The following is an 18,653-nucleotide window of genomic DNA, read 5'->3' on the forward strand; positions in this document are numbered from 1 at the left end:
CTGATTTCACATTTTCTGTGGATCATGGATGTCTTGATTGCCCCTGGGTCCTGAGAATTGTATCCTTCACTTTCTCTCTTATAATTCTTTTTTTTTTTTTTTCCAGCTGTGCTGGATCTTCATTGCTGCACGCAGGCTGCCTCCAGTTGCAGCGAGCAGGGATACTCTCTAGCTGAGGCGTGCAGGCTTCTCACCGAGGCGCACAGGCTCTAGCACACACAGGCTCCAGTATCAGCAACACACGGGCTTAGTTGCCGCACAGCGTGTGGGATCTTCTCAGACCAGGCTCGAACCCGTGTTCCCTGCATTGGCGAGAGGATTCTTATCCACTGGGCCACCAGGGAAGCCCCTCCCTTGTAATTCTGTATCTCCCCACCCCCTTATCCTTCCAAAACAGCCCTTGTTTGTTACTTAACTCAGTTTGGATGGATTTCTGGGGTTTTGCCAAATTTCTCCACTAAGACATTGAAGATCCCTCGGCTATCGTTTTATGACAGATCCAGCGACAGTTTTTTACGTTCAAAAACACATCCTTTCAGAGGGGAAAGAAGATTAGTCTAATAAATACCTAAAACACACAGATATATCCTACTAAAATATAGAAAGGATATATATCCTAAACATGGTTCTTTCCCCAAATGTCATATATTTCATGGCAAAACAGTGCTGGTGAAGGCTATCATTTATTGTGTCCTCTGTGCCCAGCACAGCAATAAACATGTCACAAATGCTGGTTCATTTCATCCTCATAACAATCCTCTGCTCCCATTTTACAGATAAGGACACTGAGGCTTATCCCTCAGAGGTTCTGTAAATGCCCAAGAAAACCCAGCAATTAAATCTCCACATCTGTCTTCCTCAAATGTCTGCATTCTTTACAAGCACACAAACACTGTCTGGGCAATTTTCTCCACACTCTCGGCTCTGTGGGGTGTTAATAGCTGTTTGTTTCTGTTAGAATGCTTTTGCTGCAAGTAGCAAAAACAGCAATTCGAATTGGCTTAAAGGGTAAGGAATTATCATAGAAAACAGAAGTTGAGAGTCGAATGAGCTTCAGAGTTGGGTGAGTTAATGGGTTTGTTCCTCTTCCTCCTCCTCCATGGTGACACCTGGGGAGACTGTATTCTCCAAATATGGCCTCCGTGCTCTGCTCTTCTGTGATGTGACCTTGGCAGACTTCCCACTGATAGAGGAGTCCACCTCCCAACGCTTCGTGTCTGGATGGGCTTCTTTTAGCCAGTAGAATGCAGTGGAAGTGATGTTTCCAGGCCCGCTGATGCTAGGTCAGCAAAGGCCTGCCTTGTCTGCGTCCTGGAACACTTGCACTTGGAGCCCTCAGCTGCTGTGTAAGAGGCCCAGCCACCTTGTGGCTGCCATGATGTGAGGAGGCTAAGCCCCATAAGGAGGTTGTTGGCAGGCCTGATCTGGAATCCTCCTAGCCCTGCCACCAACCTCGTGGATGAACGAATCTTCAGATAATTTAGCGCCAACTGTAGAGTGGCTCCAGTTTTTGAGTCTTTCCAAATGCGGGCTCAGAACACATAGACAAAGTGTGATCCCAGAACAAGGTCACTTTCACGCTGGTAACAAGATGACATCACAGTTAGACACGACAGTACAGAGATTAAAGAGGAGCCATCTCTTCCTGTGACTGTCTCTCTCCACAAGGACATAATGCTTCCCAAAGACCTTCAGCAGGCACCATAGCATGTGTCTTTAAAAATGGGTCACATGAGGGCTTCCTCACGGCTCAGTAGCAAAGAATCCACCTGCCAATGCAAGAGACACATGTTCGATCCCTGGACCGAGAAGATCCCACATGCAGTGGATCAACTAAGCCCATGGGCCACAGCTATTGAGCCTGGGCCCTCTAGAGTCCGGGAGCTGCAACTGCTGAAGCCCAGGAGCCCTAGAGCCTGTGGTCTGCAACAAGAGAAGCCACTGGAATGAGAAGCCCGCACACTGCAACTAGAGGGTAGCCCCTACTCGCCACAGCTAGAGTAAAGCCTGCGCGGCAACCAAGACTCAGTACAGCCAAAAATAAATAAATACAGTTTTGTTCTTTTTTCAATTGGTCACATGCCCACCTGGAACAGGATGATTGTTAGTGGACATGTCAGCTACCTGTCAAACACAATGTCACCTACAATATTACCCAAGAAAACATTTCTCTGGTTAACTACTGGCAAACACTACACTAAAAAAGGTTAAACCGATCTCTTTAACTACCAGTACAAGACAGCTCAGAAACATTTATACTAATCATAGTTTTAATTTCCAGTAAGGGAAATCATATGCCACATTTCTCATTCAAATTCACCATGAAAGATTTTTTTTTAAAAAAATTTGAGGTGGAGTGCAGTTGTAGAACATGTCACTTCCTGGAACTATTTTCTACAGAAAAAAAATACTGGAAAAAAACAGTACAATTATATACAACCTTAAAGGTATTTCTGTTAAAATCAGAAACATGACAAATGTGCCCGTTACCAAAATTGTCACTTAACATTCATCTAGTAACCAGGGCAATTAAGTAAGAACTCTGCCCCTATTTAAAGAAATTACATAGAACTTTTTTTCCTCCTCTTTATTTCTCTAGTTTCTACTTTTAAAAAAATCTAAAAGATTTTAAAATTTAAAAAATTTAAAAAAATAAATAAATAAATAAAAAAAAAAAAAAAAAAATCTGTTTACACCGTATGGGATTTAAACCCAGTGGATTATGGTTAAATTGTTGGGGTTTTGTATTATATCTTCCCTTTTAAGAGATAGCCACCTCATTTGCATTTGGTTCTGTAGTCAAGTCTATACATTTATTTCACTACATTTTAGATTTGGATGGTTTCAGTTCTCAGAAAAGTTTCCATTATACCATGATTTCTACCTTCTTGAATTCCTTTTCTTGATTCATCTCTCAGTAGGCTGATAGGATTTTCAGGAATCTATTTACGAAGGGTGTTGAATTTTTTGTTTTCTGAGCTCTTGCATAGCTGATTTATGCTCTGTTGCCTTTGTAGATGAACCATAACCCCACCAGGTGTCAAATTCTAAGAGCTCTTTCCTCTAAATCTCCGTTGCATCTGACCACTGTCTCCTGGAGTTGAGTTGCATAGGACATGATTCTTTTACCCTACTGTTCACCCACTTTTTATGCCAAAATGTTTGCAGAATTTTATTCTTTATTCTTGCATTTCAAACACATCATTGAGATACATCTATTTGTGTTGACAGTTTTAAATGATGTTGCCTGCTTAACAATAAGCCCTAAAGATCCAGATAACTAAATTTTTAGAAAGTGGGTGGGTTTTTCTTTTCTTTCTTTTTGGGTTCTTGCTTTTGTTCTGCTGCTTCTTGGCACTTCTTTAGAAACAATGATTTTCTGTATATCTCTATTTTATGTTCTTCATGTTTATTATTTCTTACATTTTTTTCATCCCCGAATCCTTCTCTCTGTAGTTCAGAGCTAATAATATTTATTTTGCCATCTGAATCACTGAGTCCATTTTCTGTTCTGTAAATCTTGCTCTTTACTGCTTCTCTGTCCTTTCTGCTCTGGTATTATTAGATTCTTAAAACACTGAAAAGTGATAGTCACTCAGTCATGTCTGACTCTTTGTGACCCCATGGACTGTAGCCCATCAGCCTCCTCTGTCCATGGGATTCTCCAGGCAAGGATACTGGAGTGGGCTGCCATTACCTACTCCAGGGGATTTTCTCAACCCAAGCATCAAACCCGTGTCTCCTGCATTGCAGGCAGATTATTTACCATTTGAGTTACCAAGGAAGCCCTCTTAAAACATTTCCTCTTTTATAGTAACCACTTTTCTTCTAATCAATAAATTTGTGTATATATTAGGTTGGCCAAGAAGTTCATTCGGAGTCTCTGGAAGATGATTTGGGAAACTCAAACTTTTGGCCAACCTATGACTACCTCAGGAAGCATAACACAATTGCTAGATAAAGTTTACTTTTATTTCCTATAAACATTTTTCAAAAGTATGTTTTCTTCAGTCTCTATAATGTTCAGTTCAGCAATTTTTATGTCTTGAATCCCTTTCACAGATTGCAAATTTTGTCTGTTCTCATTTCCTTCAGTACAAATATCCTTTGCATAAAGAAAGATAAGTAATAGAAGAGAATTTGCCATAAAATAGTACAAGTCTCATTAAGGCAGCAACATATATTTTTGCTTTTTAAAATTTACTTTATTGAAGTATAATCTTTTTTATTTTTACTTTATTTTACTTTACAATACTGTATTGGTTTTGCCATACATTGACATGAATCCACCACGGGTGTATACAAGCTCCCAATCCTGAATCCCCCTCCCACCTCCCACCCCATATCATCTCTCTGGATCATCCCCATGCACCGGCCCCAAGCATGTGTTGTGTTAGTTTCTGCTGTGCAGCAAAGTGATTCAGTTATTGTGGTTGTTCAGTCACTCAGTCATGTCTCACTCTTTGTGACCCCACAGGCTGCAGCTCGCCAGGCTTCCCTGTCCTTTACCATCTCCCAAAACTTGCTCAAACTCATATCCATTGAGTCAGTGATGCCATCCATCCATCTCATCCTCTGTCGTCCCCTTCTCCTCCTGCCTTCAATCTTTCCCAGCATCAAGGTCTTTTCTAATGAGTCAGCTCTCCACAGCAGTTGGCCAAAGTATGCGAGCTTCAGCTTCAGCATCAGTCCTTCTAATGAATATCCAGGATTGATTTCCTTGATTGGCTGGTTTGATCTCTTTGCAGTCCAAGGGACTCTGAAGAATCTTCTCCAACACCACAGCTCAAAAGCATCAATTCTTCAGCGCTCAGCCTTCTTTATGGTCCAACTCTCACATCCATACATGACTACTGGAAAAACCATAGCTTTGAGTATATGGACCTTTGTCAGCAAAGTAATGTCTCTGATTTTTAATCCACTGTCTAGGTTTGTGATAGCTTTTCTTCCAAAGAGCAAGCGTCTTTCAATTTCATGGCTGCACTCACCATGCTATGATTTTAGAGCCAAGTATGTCACTGTTTCCATTGTTTCCCCATCTATTTAAAACATTTTTCAGTTACACATATATATACCTTCTTTTTCTTATTCTTTTCCATTATGTTTTATCACAGGATATTGAAATAGTTCCTTATGCTATACAGTAGGACCTTGTTGTTTCAGTTCAGTTCAGTCACTCAGTCGTGTCCGACTCTTTGCGACCCCATGAATTGCAGCACACCAGGCCTCCCTGTCCATCACCAACTCCTGGAGTCCTCCCAAACCTATGCCCATCGAGTCAGTGATGCCATCCAACCATCTCATCCTCTGTCGTCCCCTTCTCCTCCTGCCCTCAATCTTTCCCAGCATCAGGGTCTTTTCTAATGAGTCAGCTCTTTGCATCAGGTGGCCAAAGTATTGGAGTTTCAGCCTCAGCATCAGTCCTTCCAAAGAAATCCCAGGGCTGATCTCCTTTAGGATGGACTGGTTGGATCTCCTTGCAGTCCAAGGGACTCTCAAGAGTCTTCTCCAACACCACAGTTCAAAAGCATCAATACTTCGGTGCTCAGCTTTCTTTATAGTCCAACTCTGACATCCATGCATGACCACTGGAAAAACCATAGCCTTGACCAGACGGACCTTTGTTGGCAAAGTAATGTCCTGCTTTTTAATATGCTGTCTAGGTTGCTCATAACTTTCCTTCCAAGGAGCAAACGTCTTTTAATTTCATGGCTGCAGTCACCATCTGCAGTGATTTTGGAGCCCCCCAAAATTAAGTCTGTCACTGTTTCCACTGTTTCCCCATCTATTTCCCATGAAGTGATGGGACCGGATGCCATGATCTTCGTCTTCTGAATGTTGAGCTTTAAGCCAACTTTTTCCCTCTCCTCTTTCACTGTCATCAAGAGGCTCTTTAGTTCTTCTTCTCTTTCTGCCATAAGGGTGGTGTCATCTGCATATCTGAGGTTATTGATATTTCTCCTGGCAATCTTGATTCCAGCTTGTGCTTCATCCAGCCCAGTGTTTCTCATGATATACGCTGCATGTAAGTTAAATGAGCAGGGTGACAATATACAGCCTTGACATACTCCTTTTCCTATTTGGGACCAGTCTTTTGTTCCATGTCCCATTCTAAGTGTTGCTTCCTGACCTGCATACAGGTTTCTCAAGAGGCAGGTCAAGTGGTCTGGTCTGGTATTCCCATCTCTTGAAGAATTTTCCAGAGTTTGTTGTGATCCACACAGTCAAAGGCTTTGGCATAGTCAATAAAGCAAAAATAGATGTTTTTCTGGAACTCTCTTGCTTTTTCCATGATCCAGCAGATGTTGGCAATTTGATTTCTGGTTCCTCTGCCTTTTCTAAAACTGTCTCATTGGCCAAAACAAATCACCTGACCAAATGTAACACCAATGGGACAGGAATATTCTCCAGTCAATGGTAGAAATGGGAGGAGTGGTAAATTTTTTCTAAAACTGTCTCATTGGCCAAAGCAAATCAGCTGACCAAGTCTAACACCAATGGGGCAGGAATATCTCCAGTCAATGGTAGGAATGGGAGGAGGGGGTAAATATTTGCTTTGCAATAATTCAAATTATAATATGACTCTCTTCTCCAATGCTATGATTCATGATTTCAAAAGAGCTTCAAATGAACTGCCCACAGCCTATCTCGTTGCTGCTGATATCCTCACATCACCCAATCTGGTGCAGTTGGTGTGTTTCTCCCAGAATCCTTTGCCTCAACTCCGTAACTTCCTCTGAATGATCTCCACCTGGCTTTTTAGTGCTTTTATGGAGCTAGTGATTTTATGACCTCAGTTATTTCATTTTATAAAATGTTTGTTTTTCTTTAGCTAATTAGAGTTTCACAGGCAACAAATAAAGTTTTTAAAAATGAGACTGGGATGTATAATTGAATCCAATAAAGGCAGCTCTGTGGCAGCTTAACCCGGCACTCAATTTGTGATCTGAGAGTTAAGGCTTCCCTCCAGCCGCGTGATCTGTTTATTAACAGGGAAAGGCCACTGCTTAACCACGGTCTGAAGTTGTCATTTGGTTCTTAAGTTGGAAAGTCCTACCAGTTAACTACATGCTCTGTTTGTGATCTGGTTACTAAAACAGAGTTGTCACTTCTAACCACATGCCTTATTTGTGATCTGGTGAGGAAAACAGGAGGAAGCAGGATTTAACCCAGGGGCCATATTGGTGATCTGGTTACTGAACAGAGATGACTGTGCAGCTTGACCACATTGTTGCATTTGTGATCTGTTCTAAAACAGAAGGCCAGGGGCTTAACCAAGTGCCATGACTGTGGTCTGGTTAGTAAAACAGAGTGCCTCCTACATACCCACACACCATATTTGGGTTCCATATTTGTTTCTCTGAAATAAAGACACACATGGCTTAATGCAGTCTACCTTTGTGATTTGGTTGATGAACAGAGGACCATGGACCTAACCTTGAACTCCAGTCTGGCTCTTTCCTGGAGGGAGAAGGAGGTCGCTGAACTGCACAGGGTTTCCTCTGGGAAATAAAATTGGGCCAAGGATATTCTAACTAATTATGGGGTCTAAGGAAAAAAATAACCACCTTAGTTTCACTTCTCAATCTCAGAACAGAGTATCTTAGTTCTCTTAATTTTCAACAATTGATAGTAATATTTCTATGTCATGGAAGGGACACACAGCCCTACCCTGCCATGCTTTCACTCACTCCTACATACTTCTTTTGTTTATTACACTCCGCTTAGCCTAGACCCATTTTACTTGGGTCTTCTGATATTTTTAGCCTCTATTTGGTCATCTTTTCTTTTCTTCATATACTTTGCATCCCATATTTTCCATATACTCTAGCTCTCTTCATTGTCACTAGATCTTGTTCCATTCCTCTTTGCTTCAATGCTCCTATCCATTCAAGGCCCCTTTTGTTGAATATTTTCATTTGCCATGTATTTCTCTTTATGCATGGGAGTCTTCCTCGATGCATTGGTTATTAATGCATTCAACCCATTTTTCAAGAAAACAGGCATTCATTCTCTAATTTAACAAATACTGATTAAGGGCTAACTTCTGCTAGGTACTCTGGAGATAAAATTGCCAACAGGTCTATTCCAAAGAATCTTGTAGTCTAGTGGTCGAAACAGAAACATCAACTGGTGATCTTCATACACGTTGCAGGTGTTGAGGAGCATTCAACCTCATGCAACAGCAAAAGGCTGAACCATAGCAATGTCAAAGAAGTTGAGGTCTTAAGGAGGAATTGGTTTGGAGGAGGACATGGGGCGAGAGTGTGTTCTCAAGAGAGGGAGTAGACAAAAGCCCAGAGATGAAAGAGTCTCCAATGCATATGGCAGCCTTGGAGGAGCTTAGGATGGTTGGCAAGTGAAGGATTCAGGGGGTTGGATGAGGCAGGGAGGATGGCAAGGCCAGATGCTAGAAGCACGTGGGAAGCTGCATTGTAGACCTTGGACTCCATGGATGAAGGTGCCAGGGGGGTCATGAAAGGATGTGGGCTCCGCCTCTTGAATACATTAACCCCTGTGAGGCTTAAATGAAGTCGGCATGCTGCGATTCATGGGGTCGCAAAGAGTCGGACACGACTGAGCGACTGAACTGACCTGAACAATGTACCTGGCACAGAGGAAGCTTGCCCTGCTTCCAGCCTTCCCTCCTACCTGCTACCAGACAGGCCAGCTGGATGCTAAGCACTTGGAATCTAAACAGACCAGTCTTGGGGGACTCCCTTTGTCAGATCTGCAGCCAGAGGACCCATCGATGAGCTCAGCTCCCAGGCGAGTTCCCTGTGTTATGGATCTTCATCTGGAAGGGCACTTGCCAGTTGAAATGCAGCCTCCCCTCATCCACACTGTGGTCAAACACATCCTCTGTGGAGCCTGATTCTGTCACAGGGCAACAGTCACAGAGAGTCAGCCTGACCCTGGACTCTTGGCAAGAGCGTATCAGTACGCGCACAGTTTCCTCCAGAGCTTGGAGACCACTTCTCCATCTGAGCATCACTGATGTGGCTGTCTTGTGTTCAGGACCACACTCTATAAGAAATTTGGAGCTGGAGGCACTACTGCGACCTCAAGTGGGCAGAGCCACCTGGCATGGAAATGAGAGCAGAGGGAACAGCAAAATCCCACTTGAGGTGCTGGATGGGCGGTGGGGAGAAACGGGCCTCTTCAGCACCCCCTCCAGCTGCCCTGTGGTCCATCACCCTTGAAGAGGAGTGGAGGGAGAATCACTCACCAGGAGGGCTGGGGTCCAAGCTGCTTCAGGAGCAGAGACAGGGGAGGGGACCCTGCTGTGGGTGTGTCATCCCCTTCTTGCCATCTTTCGGAATGGAGACATTTCCAGAGGGCAAAGCGTGTCAGCGTCAGCTACGGACTCTGAGTCACATGTCCGCCCCACAGGGCTGGCAGGAAGTGGGAAATTCCTTCCAGACTGTGGTGGTAAATAGGTGCTCCATCTCAGTTTGGGTGTGACTCTGGGTTTTCATCTTTCTTCTGAGTCGCCGCTGCATTCCAGGGGGAGTTCGCAGAGGCTGAATCCTGAGTTACAACCCAGTCCAGGAGCTGATTTGAACAATACCTTACGGAACTCAAGAGCGCAGTGCTCTCCTCCTCTCTGTGTCCTCATGTGCTCTGCCCAAAGTGCAGGGACACCTGCCTGAGTCCAGGTGGTGCCATCCCAGCCTGACACCCACGGTTGGTTGGTTGATTGGTTGGTTTCCAGTGCTTTTACCAGTCTCCCATTTCTTGCCCAACCTGCACGCCTTGTTCAGGCCTTCAGGTGTACCTGCCTCTTTGTTCATGGTTGGGGCGAGGGACTCCTAAAGCCTTTTGTTTCAGTCTCACTGTTTAATTCTTCATATGGAAGAAATCTTGGAGCAGGAAGGACTTTAGAAGTCTCTCTGGTTATGCTGGTGTTGCCTACACTTCACATCTGGGTACCATTGGCAGGCTGATGGTGGGACACACCTGGAAGTGTCTCCTTTTTTAAAAAATAAATATTTTTAAACTTTTTTTAAAACAAGTTTTATATTTTATTATTATTATTTTAATTTTTGACCATATGCTACCGCATACGGGATCTTAGTTCCCCGGCCAGGCATCGAACCTGTATTCCCTGCATTGGAAGGTGGAGTCTTAACCACTGAACCAATGAAGAAGTCCCAGGAAGGTCTCCTTCTTAGACAGAGAAACCTGTGTTACCCATGACATAGCGCCAACCACAAAACAAAAGGTGCAGGCAGGAAGTTCTGTAGCTCTAATGACCTTGCATGACCTGTCACATGAGGTTTAGGGCACACTTAGTAAATGGCTATATTTTTATGTATGGATGTGAGAGTTGGACTATAAAGAAGGCTGAGCACCAAAGAATTGATGTTTTTGAAGCGTGGTGTTGGAGAAGACTGTTGAGAGTCCCTTGGACTGCAAAGAGATCCAACCAGTCCATCCTAAAGGAAATCAGTCCTGAATATTCATTCGAAGGACTGATGTTAAGGCTGAAACTCCAATACTTCAGCCACCTGATGTGAAGAGCTGACTCATTTGAAAAGACCCTGATGCTGGGAAAGATTGAAGGCAGGAGGAGAAGGGGACAACAAGGGATGAGATGGTTAGATGGCATCATCGACTCAATGGGCATGAGTTTGAGTAAACTCTGGGAGTTGGTGATGAACAGGGAAGCCTGGCGTGCTGCAGTCCATGGGGTTGCAAAGAGTTGGACATGACTGAGTGACTGAACTGAACTGATACTTCTATGCCGCACTGAGATAAATGGATGAGCCATGTGGGTGGGACTCTGCCCCAGAACGTATCCAGATGCCCCAGACCACAGGGGTCACTACCATGACAAATGTAACCATTTCCACCCCTGGTTAAGAAGCGCTGACCCACTGATCTTCCTGGCAGCCCTCTGTCTCGGGGGCATGGTGCCTACTGAAGATGAGCAGAGGAAAGAATGGACGTGGGCCTGTCCCACTGCCTTCTCCCCAGAGGAGAAAGGGCCGCGTCATCACATTCATTTCACACCTTCTGTGAAATTTGAGATGAGTTAGGATTCATCCAAAAGCTGGTCGAGGAAGATGTGGCCTCCAGCTGTGCAGGTCTCCAGCTTGAGGCAGGGGTGGGACCTGGGGGCAAAGGTGTGGAGACCAGAGCACCCAGCAGAGAGCAGAAGTGCCATCCTTTCAGCAGGGGAATTTTATCTGATCAAGGATTCAGGACTTGCCTAGAGACGCAGGGCCCCCCTGAGGTTCCTCTCGCAGCAGGAAACCACATTCAATTTCTCAGCTTTTTCACCTTGAAAAGGTAAAGAATCTGTTCATGGGAGTTTTCATTGTACTGAGAGCTCTTCCTGGGCTTCTCACGGATGTGGTGGGGGCGGTACTGGGTGGGGGAGCGAAGGCACGCAGGGAAGTCTCTGCTTTGGAGCCAGTGGAGGAGTCAGTTATTCATTCAGCAAGCACATGTCCTGCATCCAGCTGGGACCAGGCTCTGTGAGAGGACCGGGTGTAAATGCTGTGTAGGGCACCGTGCATGCTCTCGGAGGCCTCACCAGTTACTGGCCGAGACTGATAAGCAGACAAAAGTAACTCCCAGTGAAGAGCAGCGATAAAGAGTTCCGAGGCTCCAGGGCTGCCCGCCTTCGAACCCTCTGAACTGGTGGAGGGAGGGGGGCGTCCAGAGGGTCCAGCTTGCAGCCGATACTGCATGCTCCTTCCTCTGAGTCCAACTAGGAGAGATGACCCCCCCAAAAGGCCAGGGGACTCCTTTGACTCACCCCACCATCTCTATCAATTCCCCAGAAGGGATTCTGAGAGAAGGATCTTTGTTAGAGCCACGGAGCTGCCTGTCTTCTATAACCCATCAATTCCTCTGTTCATGCATCTATTTATTTTTTTAAATTAATTTTATTGGAACATAATTGCTGTACAATGTTGTGGTTTTACTGCAAAGTGGATCAGCGATACATACACGTATATCCCTTCTCTTTGGATTTCTTTCCCATTCAGGACTCCACAGAGCACTGAGTTGAGTTCCCTGTGCTTATACAGTGGGTTCTCGTTAGTTATCTCTTTTATACATAGTATCAATTATGTATATATGTCCATCACAATCACCCAGTGCACTTATTTAGAGATGATGATTCCCAGTGTACGATGAGGGGGAAAGCACAGAAGGCTTGGATGTTTCACCACCACGGTGGGCAGCCACATGCTGGGAGAAGGGTCTCCTTTTTGAACTAGAACTTTATATACCTTTGTACAAACATAGGTATATTTGAGTGAACATATTTACCTATATACCTTGAGTGAACATTGGAATCCTCTGGAGAGCTTGTCAGATATAGGTTCCTGGGACCCACCCCTAGAGCCTGTGATTCAGCAGGTCTGGGATGGGGCTTTGTTGTTGTTCAGTCACCAGTTGGATCCAAGTCTTTGCGACCCCATGGACTGCAGCACCAGGCTTCCCTGTCCTTCACCATCTCCTGGCGCTTGCTCAAACCCATGTGCATCAAGTTGGTGATGCCATCCAACCATCTCATCCTCAGTCATCCCCTTCTCCTCCTGCCTTCAATCTTTCCCAGCATCAGGGTCTTTTCCAACGAGTTGGCTCTTCGCATCAGGTGGCCAAAGTATTGGAGCTTCAGCATCAGTCTTTCCAATCAATACTCTGGACTGATTTCCTTTAGGATTTGTCAGGCGAGTGTATGCTCCTTGGTTCTGTCTCGTTACAGTAAAGATTTGGAGTGATGGACATTAAAGCCCTCAGTGCATCACAGCTCTCAGGTCTTGGACAAACCGTGTTATAGCTCTTAGACAAATCAGTGTTACAGCTCTATTTTATTTAGAAGATAGCAGGAGAATCCATCCTCGAATTGTGAGGGCATGCCAACCCAAAGACGTGAAGAGAAAAGAGTGGAGGAGCGCACCAGCACATGGGAGAGAGAGAAAGAACCCCCGCCTTTTGGCTCCTCTTTTTATCTGTTTTTTTTTCCTCCCCCTGGGCCTGCCCTATGTAAATTGGGCAGGAGTGTTTGTTCTACTTGAGGTCCTCACTCTGGTCCTTGGACCTTCTTTTGTTCTATTTTTGTGGGCTTTTCCCTTCCTTGTCTTTTAGCCACCGCCATTCTGGACTCCTGTTTCCTTTTCTAACTACCTAACACATTCAACCCTGGAATAGGGATAGAGCTGGAAGTTTGCATTTCCACCTGGTTTCCAGATGACTGCTGGTCCAGGGAACACACTTGAGAATCACTGGGCTAGATGAATCAGGGATGAACAGCCATCTTCCTGCTTTAGGAGAACCAGGCTTCCTGAGCAAGAGATGATCTGTATCACAAAGCTGCAGCTGAGGAATGGCTGTAAAACTTGTGCACTGAGCTCACGGACACACACACACAGTGCCTGATGCTCAGTCAGAATCCCCACAACCGTCTGGGCAGTGGGGCCCCAAAACATCCTCATCACTTTCTCCATTGGCAAATCCAGCATTTGGGTCACCAGTTTCTCACTTGTGTCTTTAGAAACAATAATAACCATAGCACTGGATTAATCACAGTTCAGCAAGTCTAAGGAAGAGAGCGCAGAGAAGGAGTTACCATGTGAGAATTGTAGAGGAGGCCTGTTGCGTGTTCCCTAATATTCCAATCTTTAAAAGTGATGCAAGGAGGGGTGGGATGAACTGGGAGACTGGGATTAATTTACGTGCACGGCCATGTGTAAAACAGGCAGCTAGTGGGGAGCTGCTGTACATAGTACAGGGATCTCAGCTTGGTCCTCCGGGTTATCACAGAGGACCCTATTGGGATAGGGTTGGGGTGGGAGGGAGGCTCAAGCGGGAGGAGGTATATGTATATACATAACTGATTCAATACATTGTACAACAGAAACTAACGCAACATTGTAAAGCAACTGTACCCCAATTAAAAAAAAAAAGTCATGCAAGAGACTTTTAGATCTTTTTTTTTTTCACAGCAGCAACCATAACCATGGGGGGGGGGGTGGGGCACAAAAGGAATGGATGAATAAAATAATAATATAATACATAATACAATAAATGATATAAAGTAATAAGATTAGGGAAGGAAACAAAATTACACTGCAGAATTAAAATCTCCCCTAGAGAGAGTAGGAACAGAATTAACAGTGCAAAAAAAAAAAAGAGTTATATGAAATTCAAAACAAAGTGATGAAAATTATTAGAGAAAAGATGAAAACTTTGGAAACAAAGAATAGAAATCTAAGAAGCATTTGTGTTCTGGAGAAAGGAAGGTATCAGATAGAACAGGAGAAAGACAAGATCTAAAGTGGTTGTCAGGAAACAGGAGGCAGAAAATGGCATGAGTGTAAAAATTATTAATAAAAGCCTGCTCATGAAACTCCAGCCAAGATTAATGCAAAGACATCATTTAGCAGAATATGGAAAACATTTATTTTTAGTTTCACAGATAATAAAATATTCCTACTAGTATCTAGGTAGAAAAAAAATATATATCTTCAAAGTGAACAGTTAGGCCAATCTCTTTGCTCCTCCCCCACAATAAATAACACGGGAACTGGAGACATTCCAAAGGAGCTTGAGGGGAAATTTTATGCAGTTCTAGAATTTTCTACAAGACTAAGTCATCTGTCGTGGTAATTGGAGAATGGAGCTAAGTATTTTCAGATTATAAGAACTCAGAAAAGGTAATGTTCACGAATGTTTCATTGTCAAACTTTTTTTTTAAGTTTTGTAGCAGATAATTGGATGGAAATCAGGTACTCGGGGTTGAGAAAGCCATAGAAAAGTGCAACTGAGCATTGAAGTCAATTAAAATACAACGAAGCAGCAGTGGCTGTTAGAAATGTTGTTACAAAATTAAATGTGGGTGCCAAATACTGTTCTAGAACAAGATGAAAACAGTAGAAAACATGCCATGATAAATCTCAAATTAAACTTACAAAGACTTTAAAGTTTAGGGTAAGAGATAGGAACATGAAGGTTTATGAGTTTTCTTATCATACGTAAAGAAAGATGAGAAAATGCAATTCAATTTCTTGAATTTGATAATATAAGAAATTATGAGTTAAGTAACGCATTTGATAAATGGAAAGATATCCACCACTATAATCAAAATGAGGAACACTGTAGGTTTTCTTTTTTTAAAGACAAAAAGGCGAGGAAAGCATAAGGAAGACATGAAGGCTAGAAAGCAGGAGATACAACAACGAGAGTCAAACTTGTCTAAACGATAGATGAAAATGTAACTAGACTCCACCATTGAAGGCAAAGAATCTCAAGTTAGATTTGTTTTTAAATCGAACTGTATTGTCTTTATAAGAAACATGCCTTTTTTTGAAGTTTTAAAAACATTTTTCCTGAAACAGTTGATTTGCAATGTTGGGTCAGTTTCAAGTGTATAGAAAATGACTCGGTTATATATATATGTATATATACTATATATTTATTCCTTTTTAGATTCTGTTCCATTATAGGTTATTATAAGATATTGAGTATAGTTCCCTGTGCTCTACAGTAGGTCTTCATCAGTGATCTATTTTATATATAGTGGTGTGTATATTTTAATCCTAGACTCCTAATTTATCCCTCCCAAGAGTCATGCCTTTTATTTTTCAGCTTAATTCTCATGAGTCTTTATTTCCTTCAATGTTTAGGATAATACCTGTTACCTAGTAAGTTAGGTGTTCCTTATATGTGGTCCTCATTGGTTGTAAATTGTTTCCTGGCTTTTATGAAAATAAAAAATGTTTTATTTTTATTAACATGTTTCTTATTTAATATGTGGAACATGAATTTTTAAAAATTTTATTGGCGTATAGTTGTTTTACAACATTGTGTTAAGTTTCTGCTGTACAGCAAAATGGATCATCCATGCATTTACATGTATCCCCTCTTTTTTGGATTTCCTTCCCTGTTAAGTCACCAGAGCACCCAGTCGAAATCCCTGTGCTACACAGTATGTTCTCATTAGTTACCTGTTTTACACATAGTATCAATAGTGTACATGTGTCGACTCCAATATCCTAATTCATCTCACCCTCCTTGGTATCCATGCATTTGTTCTGTCTATGCCAAGAATCATACCTTTATAAAGAAATGTGTTTAATATAACAAAAGAGGCATTTCTTTCAATAGCCCCAGGTATGCAGATGACACCACCCTTATGGCAGAAAGCAAAGAGGAATTAAAGAGCCTCTTGATGAAAGTGAAAGAAGAGAGTGAAGAAACTCAACATTCAAAAAACTAAGATCATGGCATCCAGTCCCATCACTTCATGGCAAATAGATGGAGAAACAATGGAAACAGTGACAGACTTTATTTTCTTGGGCTCCAAAATCACTGCAGATGGTTACTACAGCCATGAAATTAAAAGATGCTTGCTCCTTGGAAGAAAAGCTATGACAAACTTAGACAGTGTATTAAAAAGCAGGCATTACTTTGCCAACAAACGTCCACCTAGTCAAAGCTATGATTTTTCCAGTAGTCATGTATGGGTGTGAGAGTTGGACCATAAAGAAGGCTGAATGCTGAAGAATTGATGCTTTTGAACTGTGGTGTTGGAGAAGACTCTTGAGAGTCCCTTGGACTATAAGGAGATCCAACCAGTCCATCCTAAAGGAAATCAACTCTGAATATTCACTGAAGGACTGATGCTGAAGCTACAGTTCTTTGGCCTCCTGATACAAAGAGCCAACTCACTGGGAAAGACCCTAATGCTGGGAAAGATTGAAGGCAGGAGGAGAAGGGGACAACAGGATGAGATAGTTGGATGGCATCACTGACTCAATAGATATGACTTTGAGCAAGCTTCAGGAGATGGTAAAGGACAGGGAAGCCTAGTGTGTTGCAGTCCATGGGGTTTGCAAAGAGTCAGACACAATTGAGCAGCTGAACTGAAGAGAGACGTTTAATAGAAAATGCACACAGAGAGAAAACAAGCATAGCCATGTTGATGTAAAAATTGACTTTTTTCAAACAGAAAGCACTGAAATATTTTTTTAATAATGGGTTGGGTATATTAAGAACAAGGCACACCACAAATCTATACCCATTTCCAATGTGTGGATTTTTTTCCCCACCACCAAGCAATTCATCATTAGCTGGGTGTCCTACCATTTAACTCAGTTCTGACACTATCTATCCAAAGACAGTATCAGATTCCAGAAATTACGAGCTCAATCTCAGAAGACTGCTCACCCACTCCACTACCTTAGATGCTGGTCACAAGTCCAGGATGTCACCTGTACTTCTAACTGACTGGCTATAAATCAAATGTTCCCACAACCCACTCCTTGGTTCTATTAATTTGCTAGAGCAGCTCACAAAACTCAGGAAACCAGTTTACTTACTTGTAGTTCAGTCACTAAGTTGTGTCCAACTCTGAGACCCAGTGGACTGGAGCACACCAGCCTTCCCTGTCCTTCACTATCTCCTAGAGTTTGCTCAAGCTCATGTCCATTGAGTCGGTGATATCATCCAGTCATCTCATTCTGTCTCCTCCTGCCCTCAATCTTTACCAGCATCAGGGGCTTTTCCAATGAGTATCAGGTGGCCAAAGTATTGGAGTTTCAGCTTTAGCATTAGTCCTTCCAATGAATATTCAGGGTTGATTTCCTTTAGGATGGACTGGTTTGATCTCCTTGCTGTCCAAGGGACTCTCAAGAGTCATCTCCAGCACCACAATAAGAAAGCATCAATTCTTCAGTGCTCAGCCTTCTTTATGGTCCAGCTCTCACATCAGTACATGACTACTGGAAAGTTTTGACTACATGGACCTTTGTTGGCAAAGTGGTGTCTCTGTTTTCTAGTATACTGTCTAGGTTTGTCATAGCTTTCCTTCCAAAGAGCAAGCATCTTTTAATTTCATAGTTTCAGTCACCATCCACTAATCCACCATCCAATAATTTTGGAGCCCAAGGAAATAAAATTTGTCACTGTTTATACTTTTTCCCCTTCAATTTGCCATGAAGTGATGGGACTGGATGCCATGATCATTGTTTTTTGAATGTCGAGTTTTAAGCCAGCTTTTTCAGTTTCCTTTTTCATCCTCATCAAGATGCTTTTTAGTTCCCCTTCACTTTCTGCCATTAGAGTGGTATCATCTGCATATCTGAGGTTGTTGATGTTTTTCCTGGCAATCTTGATTCCAGCTTGTGATTCATCCAGCCCAGCATTTCTCATGATTGCTAGATTCTCATGACTTGCTAGATTACCAGTTTATTACAGGGTGTTAAAGGATACAAATGGATGGCCTGATTCATAGGGTGATATATGGAACAAAGAGGCATCTACCTCATGGAGCTGGGGGCCTGGCATGGCAGAGCATGGATGCATTCTGGTTTACTAACTGAGAAGCTCTCTGAACCCCCTCCTTTTGAATTATTGTGAGGTTTCATGACATAAAACCTTGGCTTCCCTGGTGGCTCAGAAGTTAAAGCATCCGCCTCCGATGCGGGAGACCCAGGTTCGATCCCTGGGTTGGGAAGATCCCCTGGAGAAGGAAATGGTAACCCACTCCAGTATTCTTGCCTGGAGAATCCCATGGACAGAGAAGCCTGGCAGGCTACAGTCCATGGGGTCGCAAAGAGTCGGACACGACTGAGCAACTTCACTTTTCATGACATAAACATGATTGATTAAATCTCTGGCCATGAGTGAGTGAT

General features: G+C 43.0%; 1 protein-coding gene and 1 non-coding gene across 6 annotated transcripts in view; both read left to right on the forward strand.

Annotated features, from left to right (window-relative positions):
• The window catches only part of CALN1 (calneuron 1), a 520,654-nt gene that overhangs the window by 471,134 nt on the left and 30,867 nt on the right, over positions 1-18,653 (forward strand). The window lies entirely within an intron of this gene.
• On the forward strand, positions 18,404-18,475 carry TRNAR-CCG (transfer RNA arginine (anticodon CCG)). The gene has a single exon. It is a non-coding gene; the product is annotated as a tRNA-Arg (tRNA).

Source organism: Ovis aries, chromosome 24 (genome assembly GCF_016772045.2).
Source record: "Ovis aries strain OAR_USU_Benz2616 breed Rambouillet chromosome 24, ARS-UI_Ramb_v3.0, whole genome shotgun sequence".
NCBI classification, from domain to species: Eukaryota; Metazoa; Chordata; class Mammalia; order Artiodactyla; family Bovidae; genus Ovis; species Ovis aries.